The following is a 17544-nucleotide window of genomic DNA, read 5'->3' on the forward strand; positions in this document are numbered from 1 at the left end:
TTATTGACCGGAGAGTCGTCTCGGTCATGTCTGCTTGTCTCCCGAACCCGTAGGGTCTACACACTTAAGGTTCGGTGACGCTAGGGTTATGAAGATATGTATATGCAGAAACCCGAATGTTGTTCGGAGTCCCGGATGAGATCCCGGACATCACGAGGAGTTCCGGAATGGTCCGGAGGTAAAGAATTATATATAGGAAGTGCTATTTCGGGCATCGGGACAAGTTTCGGGGTTATCGGTATTGTACCGGGACCACCGGAAGGGTCCCGGGGGTCCACCGGGTGGGGCCACCTGTCCCGGGGGGCCACATGGGCTGTAGGGGGTGCGCCTTGGCCTTCATGGGCCAAGGGCACCAGCCCCACAAGGCCCATGCGCCTAGGGTTTCCCCCTAGGAGGAGTCCTAGTGGTGGAAGGCACCCCTAGGTGCCTTGGGGGGGAGGGAAACCTCCCCTTGGCCGCCGCCCCCCCTAGTAGATGCCATCTACTAGGGCCGGCGCCCCCCCTGGCACCCCTATATATAGTGGGGGAGAGGAGGGACTTCATACACCAGCCCCTGGCGCCTCCATCTCCCCCCGTTACGTCTCTCCCTCGTAGTCTCGGCGAAGCCCTGCTGCTGTGACGCCCTGCATCCACCACCACGCCGTCGTGCTGCTGGATCTTCATCAACCTCTCCTCCCCCCTTACTGGATCAAGAAGGAGGAGACGTCTCCCGTCCCGTACGTGTGTTGAACGCGGAGGTGCCGTCCGTTCGGCGCTGGTCATCGGTGATTTGGATCACGTCGAGTACGACTACATCATCACCGTTCTTTTGAACGCTTCCGCTCGCGATCTACAAAGGTATGTAGATGCATCTAATCACTCGTTGCTAGATGAACTCCTAGATGATCTTGGTGAAACGAGTAGGAAAATTTTTGTTTTCTGCAACGTTCCCCAACAGCGTGATGGAGCTCCGGGCCGTGTGTCAGCCTATGGAGGTGGGTGGCGCTGTGGCTGCAATGGTGCGTGGCGGAGGCGGCGGGCAGTGACGTCGTACGTGCGGCAACCGCGGAGGCCGCCGAGGCGCTGCGTGGTGGCGCGGCGGCGCGGCACTGCATGGCGGCATGGAGTCCGCAACGGTGCAGGGCAATGAGCGCGGCGGCGAGCCGGGCGCGACCGGTGCGTGTTATGGGTGCGCACGGGACCGCGTCGGGCGCATTGGGACCGCGGGAGTGGACCTCGTCAAGGCGCTGGACCTGGTTGCGCAGATCGCGTACGTGCGCGGCGGGAGCGCGGGCCGGGAGCGCGGGAACGTGGGGAGTGTGCGCGAAGGGCAAGGCGGTCGCGGAGACGAGGAGGTCGTGAAGGACCTGCGTGGTGGCGCAGCGGTCGCGGCGGCTCGGCGCGACAACCGTGGAGGCGCGTGGCACGGAGCCGCGGCGCTCGTGTCGGATGCATCAGGCGTGTGTATGGGCGCGCGCCGGGCGTGTCAGGCGCGGCGGGACCATGGTGTAGGGTGGCCGTTGGCGAGCGGGGGTGTGCGCGTTGAGCTGGTCCATCGCGGGCTCGCCGCGCCCAGACGTGTGCGTGCATGTCGGAGGGGGCGCGGGCAGAGCGGGCGGGGCGGGCGCTCGATGTGGGCTGGGACGTGGGTGCGTGCCCGGCGCGTCCCTGGATATAAAACCCCTCGTGTACGTTGTAATGGCAGTACCCGGAGTCGAGTTCGAGCTCGAGGGAATCAAGGTCATTGGTGTGCCAGGAAGAGAAGCTGCGGCGTGTGTCGCCGGAGATGAAGAAGGGCGTTCTCCGTGGCAGTCGACGAGAGGCCGGAGTCCTGTCAAGATGGGCGGCGAGGTCGTGGCTTAGAGGGGAGAATGTTAGGAATAAGCCACGCATGAGTATGTGCTCATGTGTGTGATCTGCATGCATGGATGGATTAGTTAGCTAGCTATGGAGCCGGCGCAGCTGAGTCGCGTGGCAGTTCTGCGTGGAGGAAGAATAGGAAGCAATAGTTGAGGCTTGGTCCTATACGTGTGTATCCAAAGATTCTGGAGACTTGGCTGTTACCCAAGCGTGTGTAGCTAGCCCGTGGAGTACTAACCGGATCAAGCAACCGTGGGCTTGACCATGCATGCGTGTGTGCGTGGGGTTAGTGGGTGTGTGTGTGAGTCTTGTACTTGGCTATATAAGTTGAGTAAATGAATGAGAAAAGCGGCCGTGAGGGCTGGATACACAATGTAGCCGTGGTGGGCATCAAGGAAGTTTCTCTTGGCAAAGCCATTTTGGTCTTCTTCCTTGGTGCATGTGTGTGTCCGTGCGTGTGTAGAGTTCGTCACCATGTGTGAGAGTTGTGAGGAAGAAGAAGGGCGCTGCGGCGAGGAGGCGGCGCCAACACACCTCACAGAGCGCAGGCGATTTCGATCGATGGCTAGAGCCTTCCTTGCCGGACCTCGCGCCGGACATTGCCGGCGAAGTCCTAGCCCGCGTGCCGTCGTACGCCGACCGTATCTGTTTCGGCGCCGTGTGACGCTCGTGGCGTTCGTCGGTGCTGCAGCACCACGCGCCCCCGCTGCTGCCGTGTCTCTGCTTCACTGACGACACCTTCCGCGGCTTCCCCGTGGAAGCTCGGCCCTTCCGCCTGCCCGTCGCCGCGGGCCACCTGCGGCAAGTGGCTCGTCTTCGAGCATGATGACAGCGCATACTCGCTGCTGGACCCATTCTCCGACGCCACGGCGCCTGTGGCGCTACTCCCGAGCGTGTCCCGTGTGCGTGTCCGTCAAGAGCCCATCGTGGCCCTGGCCGAGCGGGAGTTGCCGGAGTGCAGGCATCCGTGGATCCCGTGTGAGAGAGACGCCGAGCCACAGACCACTGTGTCCTTGCTCAAGCTCGTGGTCTGCTCGGCCCGCCTCGTCGCCGCGGTCGTTGGCCAAGGGCGGCACGGCAAGCTCGCGCTGTGCCGGCCGGGCGCTCCTGCGTGATCGCTGAGCGGCCAAGACGAATGGAGGCGGCTCAAAGACATGGCCTTCTACAGGGTGTCAGCGAACCACTGTCTACCAAGGTGAGTACTGACGAAGGAGGAACTGCAGCGACTACAACTGGTGTCGACAACAGCAAGACAGCTATAGCGCCAGAACCGAGGCCTAAGTCCACTCGGCCCAGGAAGATACCCAGTGGCTTGCAAGCCCAAACTAGGCTGTTGATTCGGGTGTAATAGTACTTATAGCCGTTAATTGTTTTCCTTTGGCTTTTGGCGATGGACTCGGTGTCCACGGCCAACCTTGTATCTGATACAGACGTGAGGGTGGTTGGGAGGAACACGCCTGCCAAATTCAAATTCTAGATCAAATCCCCAACTTTCGCCATGGCCATGTGAGCTAGATCTAAGTTCCTCACAGTTGGTAATCAGAGCCATTCGACCTGGAGTTTCCACTACACCACCACCACACCAGATTCAGCGACCGTCGGCGACGCCAAGCCATGGAGGAGCTCAGCGACGAGAGTCGCGCTGTGTTTGATCTGCTTCGCCATGAAATCAACATCGACTTGGCCCAGAAGCTCAAGGCGCAAGGTGAATCTCTCCTCAAATCCATGAGTAAGATGCTGGAAGCAAATAATTCGGCGCTTGACAACCTCATGTCGGCAAGAGCTGACGGTATCCGTGAGGAGATCGCCCTCGACATCGAGCAGGTGCGGGCCGACGTCAACAAGCTTGAGTCGGTGGATCAGGGACCCAGACCGGAGGGGAGTTTGCCATCTCGTCAGGGCAGACCGTCTCTAGGCGGCGCAGCCAGCGACGGGTTGGGGTTCGAGAGCGACCACCACGGCAAGTCCCACAACATCTATGTGCCTCCACCGGCGAGAGGTGCGCGAGATCTGAATCCTTCGCCCAAAATTTTTTCGCCTCGCGAATTCTCTGTTCTGGATACTTCTGAGTCGTCTTCCTTCTCTCTGCATCTGGAGATGCCTCGATTCGATGGTACCAATCCTCGATTATGGCAAAATCGTTGTGAGGATCAGTTCAGATTGTGGAGCGTCCCTGCCCACAGGTGGATTTCTCTGGCTACAGCGCAGTTTGAAGGAGCAGCAGCGCGCTGGCTGGAGTCTGTGCAGCGTCGTATGCCCAATTCCAGTTGGACTGAATTCTGTTCTGCTCTTCAAGCCAGGTTTGGCCGCAACCAGCACCAAACTCTCCTGCGCAAGCTGTTTCGAATCGCGCAAACAAGTTCTGTAGAAGATTATGTGGATCGTTTCGCAGAACTGTATGACCAACTGACAACTTATGAAGATACACCAAATGACTTGCATTATACTACCAGATTCCTTGACGGCTTCAAACCAGGTGTGCGGATTGCGGTGGCTCTGCAGAAACCTAAGAATTTAGATGCTGCCTATGAACTGGCCCTGTTACATGAGGAGCTTGGTGAAGGGTTCACACCGATCAATAGCTATTCAGCCAAGCGCATGTCAGCTACTGCACCGACCATTTCTCCTTCCATTGTCAAAACTGCAGAAGAAAAGAGGAGGACTGAAACTGCCAAAACCAACCGAACTGAAGATAAGTGGTCAGCGTTGAGAGAATTCAGGAGATCCAAGGGTCTCTGTTTTGTTTGTGGTGAGAAATGGTCCAGAGATCATGTGTGCAAGTCCACTGTGCAACTGCATTTTGTTCAGGAGATGATTGAACAGTTGCAGATTAGCTCACCAGAAGAATCTGAAACTTCTGACAGTGAACAACCTTCTTCTAATTCATCTTCAGTGCACTCCATCAGACTTTCTGCTGCTGCTATGGGAAGGGAACCTGAGGCTCCTGTTTTGCAATTACAAGTAGATATTCAGGGGCATAATTTGAGTTTCCTTGTGGATTCGGGCAGCACTCATTCGTTTATTGACAGCAAATTTGTAACATTGTCAGGTGTGGTTCCCATTGCTCCTGTTAAGGTTACAGTGGCAGGTGGGACTGTTATATCGTGTCAGCACAGTATTGAGGCTTGTAACTGGACCAGTAATGGGTACAATTCCAATCCAATTTCAGACTCTTATCTCTCAACACGTATGATGGTATTCTTGGACTCGATTGGTTAGCCCAGCATAGCCCTATGAAAATAGATTGGGTGGAACAGTGGATGTCTTTCAGTTATGAAGGAAGTGTGGTCACCTTACAGGGTATAAATGCAACAGAGTATACTTATGCATGTGTGTCCATTTCAACCATCCAAGTCACAGAACCCACTGCAATGCCTGATGAGATGCAACAACTTATCGATGAGTTTGTTGATGTGTTTGTAGCTCCTACAGAGTTACCCCCCAGGAGAGAAAGTGACCATCACATTCCTCTGATTCCAGGGGCAAGGCCTATTACTTCAAAACCTTACAGAATTGTTCCTCAGTTAAAGGATGAGCTTGAGAGGCAAATTAATGAACTGCTTGTAGCTGGAGTGATCAGAGTTAGCAAAAGTCCTTTTTCTTCCCCAGTTTTACTTGTTAAGAAGAAAGGAGGAGAATGGAGACTAGTTGTGGATTATAGGATGTTAAATGCCATTACTGTTACTGGTAAGTTTCCAGTCCCAGTTATAGATGAGCTACTGGATGAGTTAGCTGGTGCTGCATGGTTCACTAAGCTGGATTTGAGAGCTGGTTATCATCAGATTCGGTTAGCTCCTGGAGAAGAGTACAAGACTGTATTCTCTACACATATTGGTCACTATGAATTCAATGTGTTGGCCTTTGGATTGAGTGGTGGTCCTAGCACTTTCCAAGGTTCTCTGAACAATACATTGAAACCTGTCAATAGAAAGAATACACTCTGTTTCTTCGATGATATTCTCATCTTCAGCAAAACTTACAAGGAGCACCTTGCTCATGTCAGAAGGGTATTGGAATTACTCAGAGCTGACCAGTGGAAAGTTAAGTTGTCCAAATGTGCTTTTGCTCAACAACAAATTGATTATCTGGGCCACACTATTAGTGCTGCAGGTGTATCCACTGATTCTTCTAAAATATCCATTGTTCAGAACTGGCTTACTCCTACTAATGTAAAGGAAGTGAGAGGATTTCTTGGTCTCAGTGGGTATTACAGGAAATTCATCCAGCATTATGGCATAATTAGCAAACCACTGACTGAACTCCTCAAGAAGGGAGTACCATTTGTTTGGTCCCCAATTACTGCAGAAGCATTTACTATCCTGAAGCAGAAGCTGATTGAGGCCCCTGTTTTAGCTCTTCCTCAGTTCAATAAACCTTTTGTCATTAAAACGGACGCCTGTGACAAAGGGATTGGAGCAGTCTTAATGCAAGAAGGCCATCCCCTGGCTTATGTCAGTAAAGCTCTGGGGCCCAAGAACAGGAGACTGTCAGTCTACGAGAAGGAATACATGGCTATTTTACTAGCTGTAGAACAGTGGAGACCTTACTTACAGATGCAACATTTTGTGATTAAAACTGATCAGAAAAGTTTGGTCCATCTGCAGAACCAAAAGCTACATACTATTTGGCAACAGAAAGCTCTCACCAAGTTAATGGGATTGGATTATGAGATTGTTTATAAGAAAGGGGTTGAGAATTCTGCAGCAGATGCCCTATCCAGAAGACCACCAGATCAACAATTGTTTTCTATGTCTAAGATACAACCAGTATGGATGACTGAAGTAATTGACAGTTATAATGATGACAAGTCTGCTATTGAACTCCTGCAACAACTAGCTCTAGACCCTGTTGCTAAACCCAATCACCAATTGCTGCAAGGGATAATTAGATATAAAGGAGCCATATGGATAGGTAATAAGCAAGAATTACATGATAAGATTTTTGCTGCCTTCCATGACAGTCCAGTAGGTGGCCATTCAGTGTTTCCTGTGACTTATCACAGGATCCATTCTCTGTTCAGATGGTCAGGGATGAAGAATTTCATCAAAGATAAAGTACAATCTTGCATTATCTGTCAACAAGCTAAACCAGAAAGGGTTAACTACCCAGGGTTGTTGTCCCCTCTGCCAGTTCCTAAGAAAGCTTGGGAATATGTTACTATGGATTTCATTTCTGGTCTGCCAGTCTCAGGTCAATTTGATTGCATATTCTTGGTTATTGACAAGTTCACTAAATATGGCCATTTCATGCCCTTGAAACATCCTTTCACTGCTACTAAGGTTGCTGAAGTGTTCCTAGATAATGTGTACAAGTTGCATTGGATGCCAGAGTACATAGTGTCTGACAGAGACCCGGTTTTCACTAGTGCATTTTGGCAAACCTTGATCAAAAGAACTGGCACCCAGCTTAATATGAGTACTGCTTACCATCTAGCTACTGATGGGCAGACTGAGAGAGTGAATCAACAAGTTGAGTGCTATCTCAGGAGTTTTATCAGTGCACATCCTAAACAGTGGAGCAAGTGGCTTGCAATGTGTGAATTCTGGTATAATACTAACTGACACTCTGCAGTGGGCAAGACTCCCTTTGAAATTTTGTATGGCCACTCTCCCAGATACTTTGGCATCACTGCTAGTGACACTGTAGCTACTCCTGATATACAACAGTGGCTCTTAGAAAGGCAGACTGTGTTAGATTCTGTCACCCAACATCTGCACAGGGCTCAACAGAGAATGAAAGCTCAAGCTGATAAGCACCGGACTGAATGTGTCTTTGAAGTTGGTGAATGGGTTTTTCTCAAGCTCCAACCTTATGTCCAATCCTTAGTTGTTCGTCGAGCAAACCACAAACTCTCCTTCAAATACTTTGGTCCATATAAAATTCTGGGCAAGATAGGTGAAGTGGCATACAAGCTGGAGCTGCCTGCTACTAGCAAAGTCCATCCAGTTTTCCATGTATCGCAACTCAAAAAAGTGATCTCTCCTGGTACAGCAGTTGTTCCTATCCCAGTTTTCTGATCTGCAGGTGCCAGTACAAGTGCTTCAGTCTCGAGTGCGTCAGGTTGGTCAGAAAACGGTGGCGCAAGGCCTGATACTGTTGAGTGGTTCTTCTCCGGACGAAGCTACATGGGAAGACCTGGAGTCTCTGCGGCAACAATTTCCTCGTGCTGCGGCTTGGGGTCAAGCCACTACTCAATGAAGGGGGGATGTCAGCGAACCACTGTCTACCAAGGTGAGTACTGACGAAGGAGGAACTACGGCGACTACAACTGGTGTCGACAACAGCAAGACAGCTACAGCGCCAGAACCGAGGCCCAAGTCCACTCAGCCCAGGAAGATACCCCAGTGGCTTACAAGCCCAAACGGGGCCCGTTGATTCGGGTGTAATAGTACTTATAGCCGTTAGTTGCTTTCCTTTGGTTTTTGGCGATGGACTCGGTGGCTACGGTCAACCTTGTATCTGATACAGACGTGAGGGTGGTTGGAAGGAACACGCCTGCCAAATTCAAATTCTAGATTGAATCCCCAACTTTCGCCATGGCTATGTGAGCTAGATCTAAGTTCCTCACACAGGGGCAAGCTGTACGCCGTCGACCAGAACGAAGACCTGCTCGCGGTCACCGTCGCTGACGACGGCAGCGACGACGAGCTGCCGACCATCTCTCGGCTTGACCGCGTCATAAAGGGCCGTCCCCCGTCGTTGAGCCAGTTTCGCCGCGTCACGCTGCACTACCTCGTCGAGTCCGGCGACGGCGCGCTGTTGATGGTCCGCGGAGAGATCTCCCGCGTACGCATGCAGCGGGCTGCGCCGGTCACGCCAGAAGGCGCAATGAACGAGGACATCACCGTGTTCAGGGCCGACTTCGGCACCTCGAGGTCGAGGTGGAAGGAAGAGAGGGGCGCCCTCGGTGGCGACCAAGCTCTGTCCGTCGGGCGGTGGTGCTCCAGGGCCGTGCGCGTGCCGGACGAGCGCCGGAAGGAGTGGGCGGACCGCATCTTCTTCCTGCAAGACGGCACAGGTGAGGAGTGGCACGTGAGGCGGTTGCGCTATTCTGTGAGCGTCTACATGGTGAAAGGAGGCAGCTTCAGTTGGTCCGACCTCGCGGCCAGAGGGAGAGCGGAGTCGCTTCTGCCGGTGATGGCGTCGCCGAACGGGGACGACTTGCCGGCCACCTGGCTCTTCCCTCAAGATCGGCAACAACTGCACGTACAGCAGCAACTGCATATTATGATTCCAAAGAATTGAAAACGACTTAACGTACTACTGATTTTGTCAGTTGCTGCAGCCAATCTTCTGAAGTTCATCTAGACTTGGTCGCCCGCCTCGTCGTCGCAATGTGTAAACCAAAATATAGCAGAGTCCATTTTCCCAAGAATTCCTTTTCAGTGATGGCTTGCACGTTACATTATGGTTCAGAAGCTTGAACGGGCCACAAATCGCTGCAGTGCCTACTGATAAGTGATAACTGATGGTTCTTGCTTTACACGGTACTTCTGTTCTTCAACTCTGGAAAAGCTTTGTCAGGGAAGATGATGTGCATGAGAAATTCAATAACAGATACATGCACGAGTAGAAAGAGATGATAGCTTCCTTTTATGCACAGATAGAACTTTCAGATACGCCTGCTTCCATTTATAAAATGGGGAGATTTCTCGTTAATAATGGACAATATTTCTGAACTCAATGAGGGCATTCATTGGCCTATAACTACAAGGCATAAGGCTTCCGTATCAGATATGATTTTCATCAGGTGTGCAGACTACGATTTTGTCATCTGTCAAGGGACAAGAAGCGACATAAGCAACAACATAATTCACCTGTATCTCTCTTATTTCATGGCTTTTAATCCTCACTTTCTTCCTTAGCATCATAAAAAGAAGGAAGATTTCAGGCCAAAGTAAGCTCCTAATCAGCTACAATCCCTGATAATACCTTTTAAAAGCTTTGCAAATTCAAATTTTAGCCTTGTTTTGGTTGGGGTGCGCCTGCCTGGGCTGTAGTGCAACGCCCAAGCAACAGCTGAGGGCCCAACGGCAAGCCATTGTGATGGACCCTCCCCCATAAAAAATAAATTTAATATCGTTGTGGACACATGGCCCACATATCAGATATTAAACTGATAAGAACAGATACTACACTTGATCTTAGCCAAAAGGCCGAGAAAGGTATGAGTTGTAATGATGCCCTGGGTCTCAGTTTATAGTTTCCTCGACCACCTCTCAACTCTCCGCAATCGATGTGGTACTAAACAAAAGAGCCAAGAGTCCCTGGGCCCCTCTCTCTGCGTGTAGGCAAGCAGCCGCAATCAACTTCTTTTCTTTTTAGAATAGCGGCAAGCAACCTGTGCGCCTCTCGTTTGGGCTTGAACAGGCCCAGTAAGAACACAGCTGCACGCTTCCATGGCCCAATGCCCTGGCTGGCTTTTTCCAGTTCGTTTTGCTCGTTCCCCTAAAAAAAAGCTCGTTCTGCTCGTTGTCTTATGCGAGGCCGAAACTACAGCACACAAGGGACTTTTTTGGAATCAAATATGACGAGGTGTTATATGCGTGTAAAAAATTTGGCGAAGAAATGATTACCGTAGAGTTCAGGAAAAAAATTATGACCACAATATAGCATGAATAGTTCTTGTACCTATCGTTTTTTGGCAAATCTTTGACCCCGAATGCAGTAAAGGTCATTCCATGTTTAATCTTTTTATACAAGTGCAATACTTGGTCATGTTTAATTCTATAAAAAGTTTCTCGATTTTTTGACTCTTTTTAAATAATAAATTGAATACAAGTGCTCCTATGTTATTTTTTTGCTAATTAGCCTACTATCATCATCGTGTGTAGCCATCGATTGAGGTCGACTGTGCAAGTCACCATGAGGTAGGCGCTTATAGTGAAAAGATAAACACCCAAAGAATTAAAATGTAACTGGTTCTCTCACTTCCAATGCAAAAGCTAATAAGAGCATCTTTGGTCGATCCCTCTAAAACAGTTTAACTCTATAGAATTTTGTTTTGAGGAGTTAAACTGGACCTAGTCGATCTCTTATCCTCTTTAACTCCTTAAAAATTTACTCCTCGAGTGGTACATGATCGATGCCGCTTCTTTGGATATTTTTCCTCCCCATCCACGCCCGTCTTCTGCCCTGCTCGACTGCATCAACTTCGACGTGGCTATCCTTGCCATCGCCGGCCACCACCCACCACCGCAGACACCCCATAGCACCGACTGCTCCGCCGTCCCACTTTGATTTGGCCTCTGCTCGTCGCCGCCGCCGGAATCACCGCATATACACCCGCCACCATTAGCGCCGGATTCAACGCACCTACATCACGACGCCATCACATTTCGGTAGAAACTAAACCGCGTAGCTACCCGAAGTGCCCCGTGTCGCCTTATGGTATGTCTTCCTCCTCTCGCTCCTTGCGTCTCGCTCGTCGTCCGACCCTTGATGCATCCTCGTCCGTTCGTCGGCCGGGCTCGGCCCTCGCCCAACAAATCGTTGGCGTGTCTCTGCCAATCATCAAGTGTGATGACTGCTGGCGGCTGGTGGTCTGCTAGATCTCAAAGACGATAGAACAACCCAGATGAGTTTCTCCAAGTGTGAAATGGAAAAAGGTTGCAACTTTCGATTTTGGGAAGAAGAATACATTGATATACTGATTGATGGATGTCTATCAGATGTGTATGCACTAGTTGCTAGAGATTAGATTGCAGAGGGCGCAATGTCAAAGGTTGAGGAGGAAGAAAACAAACAAGTGTGCAAGCTATAGAAGTCAACAGAGAAGAGCAATAAGATGGAAAAAACTATTGATTGGACTTACAGAAGCACTCAAGAAAGTTGTGTTTAAGCTGAAGCGTGTAATTTTTCTCGTCCTTTACTTTGTATTAGCACTCCTAGTGAGGAACTGGTCAAATATGTGCCCAAGAAGTTGTTTAATGAAGTAATTGAGTAGTAAAGCTTTAAATTGATGGCCTCAAAATAAATGAATTTGTGTTAAAAAGTTTTTGAGGAGTTAAGTTTTGGGGGTTCAACTAGGAATCAATTTCGTCCGTCTAAAAAAGGAGTAAGGTTCCTTGTCCCTTTCATCTATATTTCATTTCACCCTTGTGTTTTCCTCATGTACGTACTACTCCCTAAATGTTTTTTTCAAAGATCCAGCATCGCTGACATTCATTGATAATAGCAGGAAGCGACGGAAAACAACAAGGTGGTGAAGGTCCTAGGACCAGAGGATCCGAAGATCAAAGGAAAAAAAGAAGAGAAAACAACAGCCCTAGAAGCTGCAACACAACACTCCAACACAACCCATACTAGTCAGCGCAACTCCGACTCCAAACACTGAAACTACAAAGGAGACTAGGCAGGGGTGGCATCGCGGAGGAGCACCGAACGAACCACCTATTACGCATCAACGTATACCACCGGCCCCTACCGTGGCTTCAACTTCACAGCAACAGACAGTCGAGGCACTCCCACTCACACGCCGGAGAAGAAGAGCCGACTGCCACAACCAAAGGCCACGCCTCCGACATTGCTCACCGCCGTCATCGTTGCGACAAAAGCCACCTTGCGCAGAAGTCTGGATGCCTCAACCGCCGCCAACCACGGTCCCGCTTGCCGATGCCGAGCTCCGAGACGAAGCCCCCAATAGGGAAAATGATGCTGAGGTGAAAGTGCAACTATCCCTGGGTGGTTTTGGTAATTATTAACAACATATAGCTCATTGAACTAATGCTATTTCAAGATGAATATTTCAGGAAAGTTCAATGATTGGCATGGCATGGATTATGAATATGGACCCCTCAAAATGCTAGACAAAGGATTGGCTCAAGCTCTAAAGTTCAAGACTCTACATTTTACTTATAGTGATCCAAGATCACATTGAGTCCATAGGAAAACCAATACTATTAAAAGGGGATGAGGTGTTGCTTAATGGCTTGCTTGCTCAAGATGCTTAGTGATATGCTCCAAAAACCCTCAACCACTTTCTCATACCCACTTATGTCCCAAACCAAAATTCAAACTCGGCCCCACCGATTTGATCTATCCGGCGCCACCGAGTTCATTTGACATAGCCACTGCCAGAAACCCTAGTCACTTCGGTCTCACCGATGGGGATCTCGGTCTCACCGAGATGGGATTGCAAACTCTCTGTTTCCCTTCGTAACATTTCAGTCTAACCGAGATGAGCGATCAGTCCCACCGAGTTCGCAATGCAAACTCTCTGTTTCCCCTTCGTAACATTTCGGTCTCACCGAGATGAGCGAATCGGTCCCACCGAGTTTGCCTGAGCAACAATCTGGTTAGCTTATTACCAAAGTCAGTCCCACCGAGTTTGTGTAATCGATCTCACCGAGATTACGTTATGCCCTAACCCTAAAGAAATCGGTCCCACCGAGTTGACATGTCGGTCCCACCGAAATGCCTAACGGTCACATTATGAACTAAATCGGTCTGACCGAGTTTTCTGACTCGGTCTCATCGAGTTCGGAAAATTGTGTGTAACGGTTAGATTTTGTGTGGAGGCTATATATACCCCTCCACCCTCTCTTCATTCGTGGAGAAAGCCATCAGAACATGCCTACACTTCCAACATTCATTTTCTGAGAGAGAACCACCTACGCATGTGTTGAGGTCAAGATATTCCATTCCAACCACATAAATCTTGATCTTTAGCCTTCCCCAAGTTGCTTTCCACTCAAATCATCTTTCCACCAAATCCAATCCTATGAGAGAGTTGAATGTTGGGGAGACTATCATTTGAAGCACAAAGAGCAAGGAGTTCATCATCAACACACCATCTATTACCTTTTGGAAAGTGGTGTCTCCTAGATTGGTTAGGTGTCACTTGGGAGCCTCCATCAATATTGTGGAGTTGAACCAAGGAGTTTGTACGGGCAAGGAGATCGCCTACTTCGTGAAGATCTACCCTAGTGAGGCAAGTCCTTCGTGGGCGATGGCCATGGTGGGATAGACAAGGTTGCTTCTTGGTGGACCTTTCGTGGGTGGAGCCCTCCGTGGACTCGCACAGCTGTTACCCTTCGTGGGTTGAAGTCTCCATCAACGTGGATGTACGATAGCACCACCTATCGGAACCACGCCAAAAATCTCCGTGTCAACATTGTGTTTGCTCCCTCCAAACTCCCCCCTTTACATTCATATGCAATGATTTACATTCCGCTACTATACTCTTAGAATTGCATGTGTAGGTTGATTACTTGACTTGTGCTAAGTTGCTAAAATCTGCCAAGACTTAAAATTAGGAAAATGCTAGATTTTTATTTGGTCAAGTAGTCTAATCACCCCCCTCTAGACATACTTTCGATCCTACAAGTGGTATCAGAGCTACGGTCTCCATTTGCCTTGATTTCCATAGCTTTTGGTGATCATTGCCTTGGTTTCACAACCTAGGAGAGTATGGCGTCTAGTGAGGGAAATTACCACCGTAGAGGTCCTTCTTTGATGGTACTAATTTTGCTAGTTGGAAGCATAAGATGAAAATGCATATTCTTGGACATAACCCCATTGTTTGGGCTATTGTGTGTATTGGCTTGCAAGGTGAGTTCTTCGATGGGAGAGAACCGAACCGTGAAGCTACCGTAGAAGAGTTGAAGATGCTTCAATACAACGCTCACGCTTGTGATAATCTCTTCAACGTATTGTGCCCCGAAGAATTCAATAAAATGAGCCGTCTGGAGAATGCAAAGGAAATTTGAGATACTTTGATTGATATGCACGAAGGTACTGACTCCGTCAAGGAATCCAAATTGGATGTGCTTCAAAGTCAGCTTGACAAGTTCGAAATGAAGGATGATGAAGGTGTCGCTGAAATGTACTCTAGGCTTGCTCTCATCACAAATGAGATTGCCGGCTTAGGAAGTGAAGAGATGAACGATAGATTCATCATCAAGAAGATCCAAAGAGCCTGGATGGAAAATATACTACCGTGTGCACATTGATCCAAATGATGCCCAATTACAAAGATCTCAAGCCAACGGAAGTCATTGGAAGAATTGTTGCTCATGAGATGTCACTCAAGGATAAAGAAGAGCTTCACAACAAGTCAAGTGGTGCTTACAAAGCCTCATGTGATGCTCCTACATCATCAAGTGAGAAACAAACCTTCAATGAAAAAATGAGCCTAATTGTGAAGAACTTCAACAAGTTCTACAAGAATAGAAGCAAGGAAAGAAGTTCAAAGTCAAGGTCCTACAATGACAAAAGATCTTAGAGTCGTGAACGTAATTTCTACAATTGTGGAAGACCCGGACACTACTCAAATGAGTGTACGGCTCCCTACAAAAGAAGAGAAGATTCACCTAAAATAAGAAGTAGGAGAGAAGAATCACCACCAAGAGAGAGAAGGAGTAGAGATGATCGTTATCAACGAAGAACCTCTCCGAGAAGCAAGGATTCGGTAAGGAAGGACAAATCATCAAAGAGCTACACAAAACGAAGACATCAAGCTCACATTGGTGAATGGGTATTCGGCCCCGATTCCGACCATCACTCCGAAAGAAGTTATCACTCCGACTCCGAATATACTCAAGATGAAGGTGTTGCCGGTCTAGCACTTGTGTCAACCAACTCCTATGACATATTTGACTCACCAAATGAAGGAATTGGAAGATGCTTCATGGCTAAAGGCCCAAAGGTATCACACCCCGAGTATGTTGATTTCAGTAGTGATGCAGATGATTTGCTAGGTGATGATGATTTACTTGTTGACAACTCTAGTTATGAAAACTATGATGAATTTGATATTAATCATGCTAATCAAGATAAAACGAATGACGATGATAAGAAGGAGATTGATTGTCTAACGAACGAACTAAATACTCTTAAGTTAGCTCATGAAACTACCTTGGAAGATCATCGAGAACTTTTAAAGACTCATGAGGGAAGCTCCGCTTTGAAAAGCTCAACCTAGAGCAAGAGCATGAGTTTTTAAAGGCAATCAATGATGATCTTCGCAAGAAAAGTTCTTCTTACATTGCCAAGCGTTTACTCTTGTCTCCTTACATGCCACAAGTTAAATCTAGCAACAAGTAAGAAAGATTCTTCTTCTAGTAGTAACAATAATCATGCTAAATCCAATGTTGTTGCTTCTAGTAGTTCTCTTGATTCCACTCATGATTCTCTTAGCCAAGTTACACTTGAGCAAGAAAATAGCTTATTGAAGGGAATTATAGAGAAAGGTGTTTACAAGATCCTTGTCGGAAGTAAGAAATTTGAGGAAATTGTACGCAAGCAAGGAAGGCACCGGAAGAATCAAGGTGTTGGTCTTGAACGGAAGTTAAATGCCAATGGAGTTGAGTGGGAAGAATATCAATACCCCAAGAAAAAGTTTGTTCCTCAACAAGAGAAGTATGATCCTACTTCTTTCCAAGGGAGACAAGCTCAAGATGATCTTCCAGCACAAGACCACAAGCAAAAAAGGAAAGGATAAGCTTCAAGAGGAGATTGATGCATTTGAAGAAGCTCCCAAGGCCTTGGTAAAGTGGGTTCCCAAGACTACATCAAGTTCTACTTCATCAAGTACAACTACAACCCCGAGGATTCCCATCAAGATGATGTGGATCCTGAAGAAGAAGAACTAGAGAGTTCTTGAGGGTGACTCCGCCAACACACTTCACTCATATCATTTTGGCAAGAACAAATGCAAACAACTTCCACATATTGCACTAGTTCGAGGAGTCAAAAACCCTCTTGTTGGTAAGACAAGGGACAGGGTAACCTAATGCTTTCATGGACATCATCTTGTGTGAACATCATTCTATGTCTATGGATATCTTTGCTTGTTCCTTGTGGGACTAACCCGTGTATGTATTGAAAGTGCAACTCACTCCAATGGATTGCTCCGAATGATCTACATCAACATTGAGCCTCCACATCATCAACACCTACATGAAGTCATCATCGACAAAACCCAAGGTTAGTTCATCCCTCTTAGGGGGGATATCACATCTAGGGGGAGCATTGCTCTAAGAATTGAGCTAAAGCAACTATAACGGTGTGAACACAACAATGCTTTATGTAAAAGTGGTAACCCCACTTGTGCTTAAACAATGAGTATGCCCTATGATCAAATGTTCTCATTTGACTCCTAAGTCAATATACTCATATATAGATGACCTAGTCATCGCAAATTGCTTGATATATGCTAGAGTGTTTGTCCATGCTTTGCCACATATTTCATTTGCCTTTTTATTGTGTGAGCATGTTGGTTGCATATTTTACTCATACGAGGACATCCACTAGTTGCTTTGATTGTTTGGCTCTTTCTCTTTTGCCAAGTGGATGGACAAGAATGCCTAAGAACCTCCTCTAGCTATCTATGCTTTTCTCGTCTCAAACTCTATTCATGCTACATCACAAAGTTTGATCAAGTCAGATTCGAACCACTCTGTGTGAGGAGCACTTGGAGTCCCTGATTCGTCATAGACTTAAACTTCCAAAACCTATTTGTGCATTTCGGTATGACCGAGTCATCCATTTCGGTCACACCGAGTTCACTAAGTTGATCTAGGTTTTCATCTCGGTGCAACCGATTTGAACATTTCAGTCACACTGAGTTGTAGTAACCGCTTGCGATTCTGCATCTCGGTGCCACCGAGTTGTTCCACTCGGTCACACCGACAGGGTTGGGATAGATATATCCACGAGTGAGATTTTGGAAATTTCTTCAAAAGCCCTTAGCCCGCGCGTATC

General features: G+C 48.2%; 1 non-coding gene and 1 pseudogene across 1 annotated transcript; one reads left to right on the forward strand and one right to left on the reverse strand.

Moving 5' to 3' along the window:
* The first annotated feature begins 1100 nt into the window (after nt 1-1100).
* LOC123139047 (uncharacterized) lies at nt 1101-9084 on the forward strand (annotated as a pseudogene).
* A 729-nt stretch (nt 9085-9813) lies between these two features.
* On the reverse strand, nt 9814-10008 carry LOC123140227 (U2 spliceosomal RNA). Its single transcript, XR_006469877.1, has one exon. It is a non-coding gene; the product is annotated as a U2 spliceosomal RNA (small nuclear RNA).
* Nucleotides 10009-17544: the final 7536 nt, after the last annotated feature.

The sequence above is a fragment of the Triticum aestivum genome, chromosome 6B, assembly GCF_018294505.1.
Source record: "Triticum aestivum cultivar Chinese Spring chromosome 6B, IWGSC CS RefSeq v2.1, whole genome shotgun sequence".
NCBI classification, from domain to species: Eukaryota; Viridiplantae; Streptophyta; class Magnoliopsida; order Poales; family Poaceae; genus Triticum; species Triticum aestivum.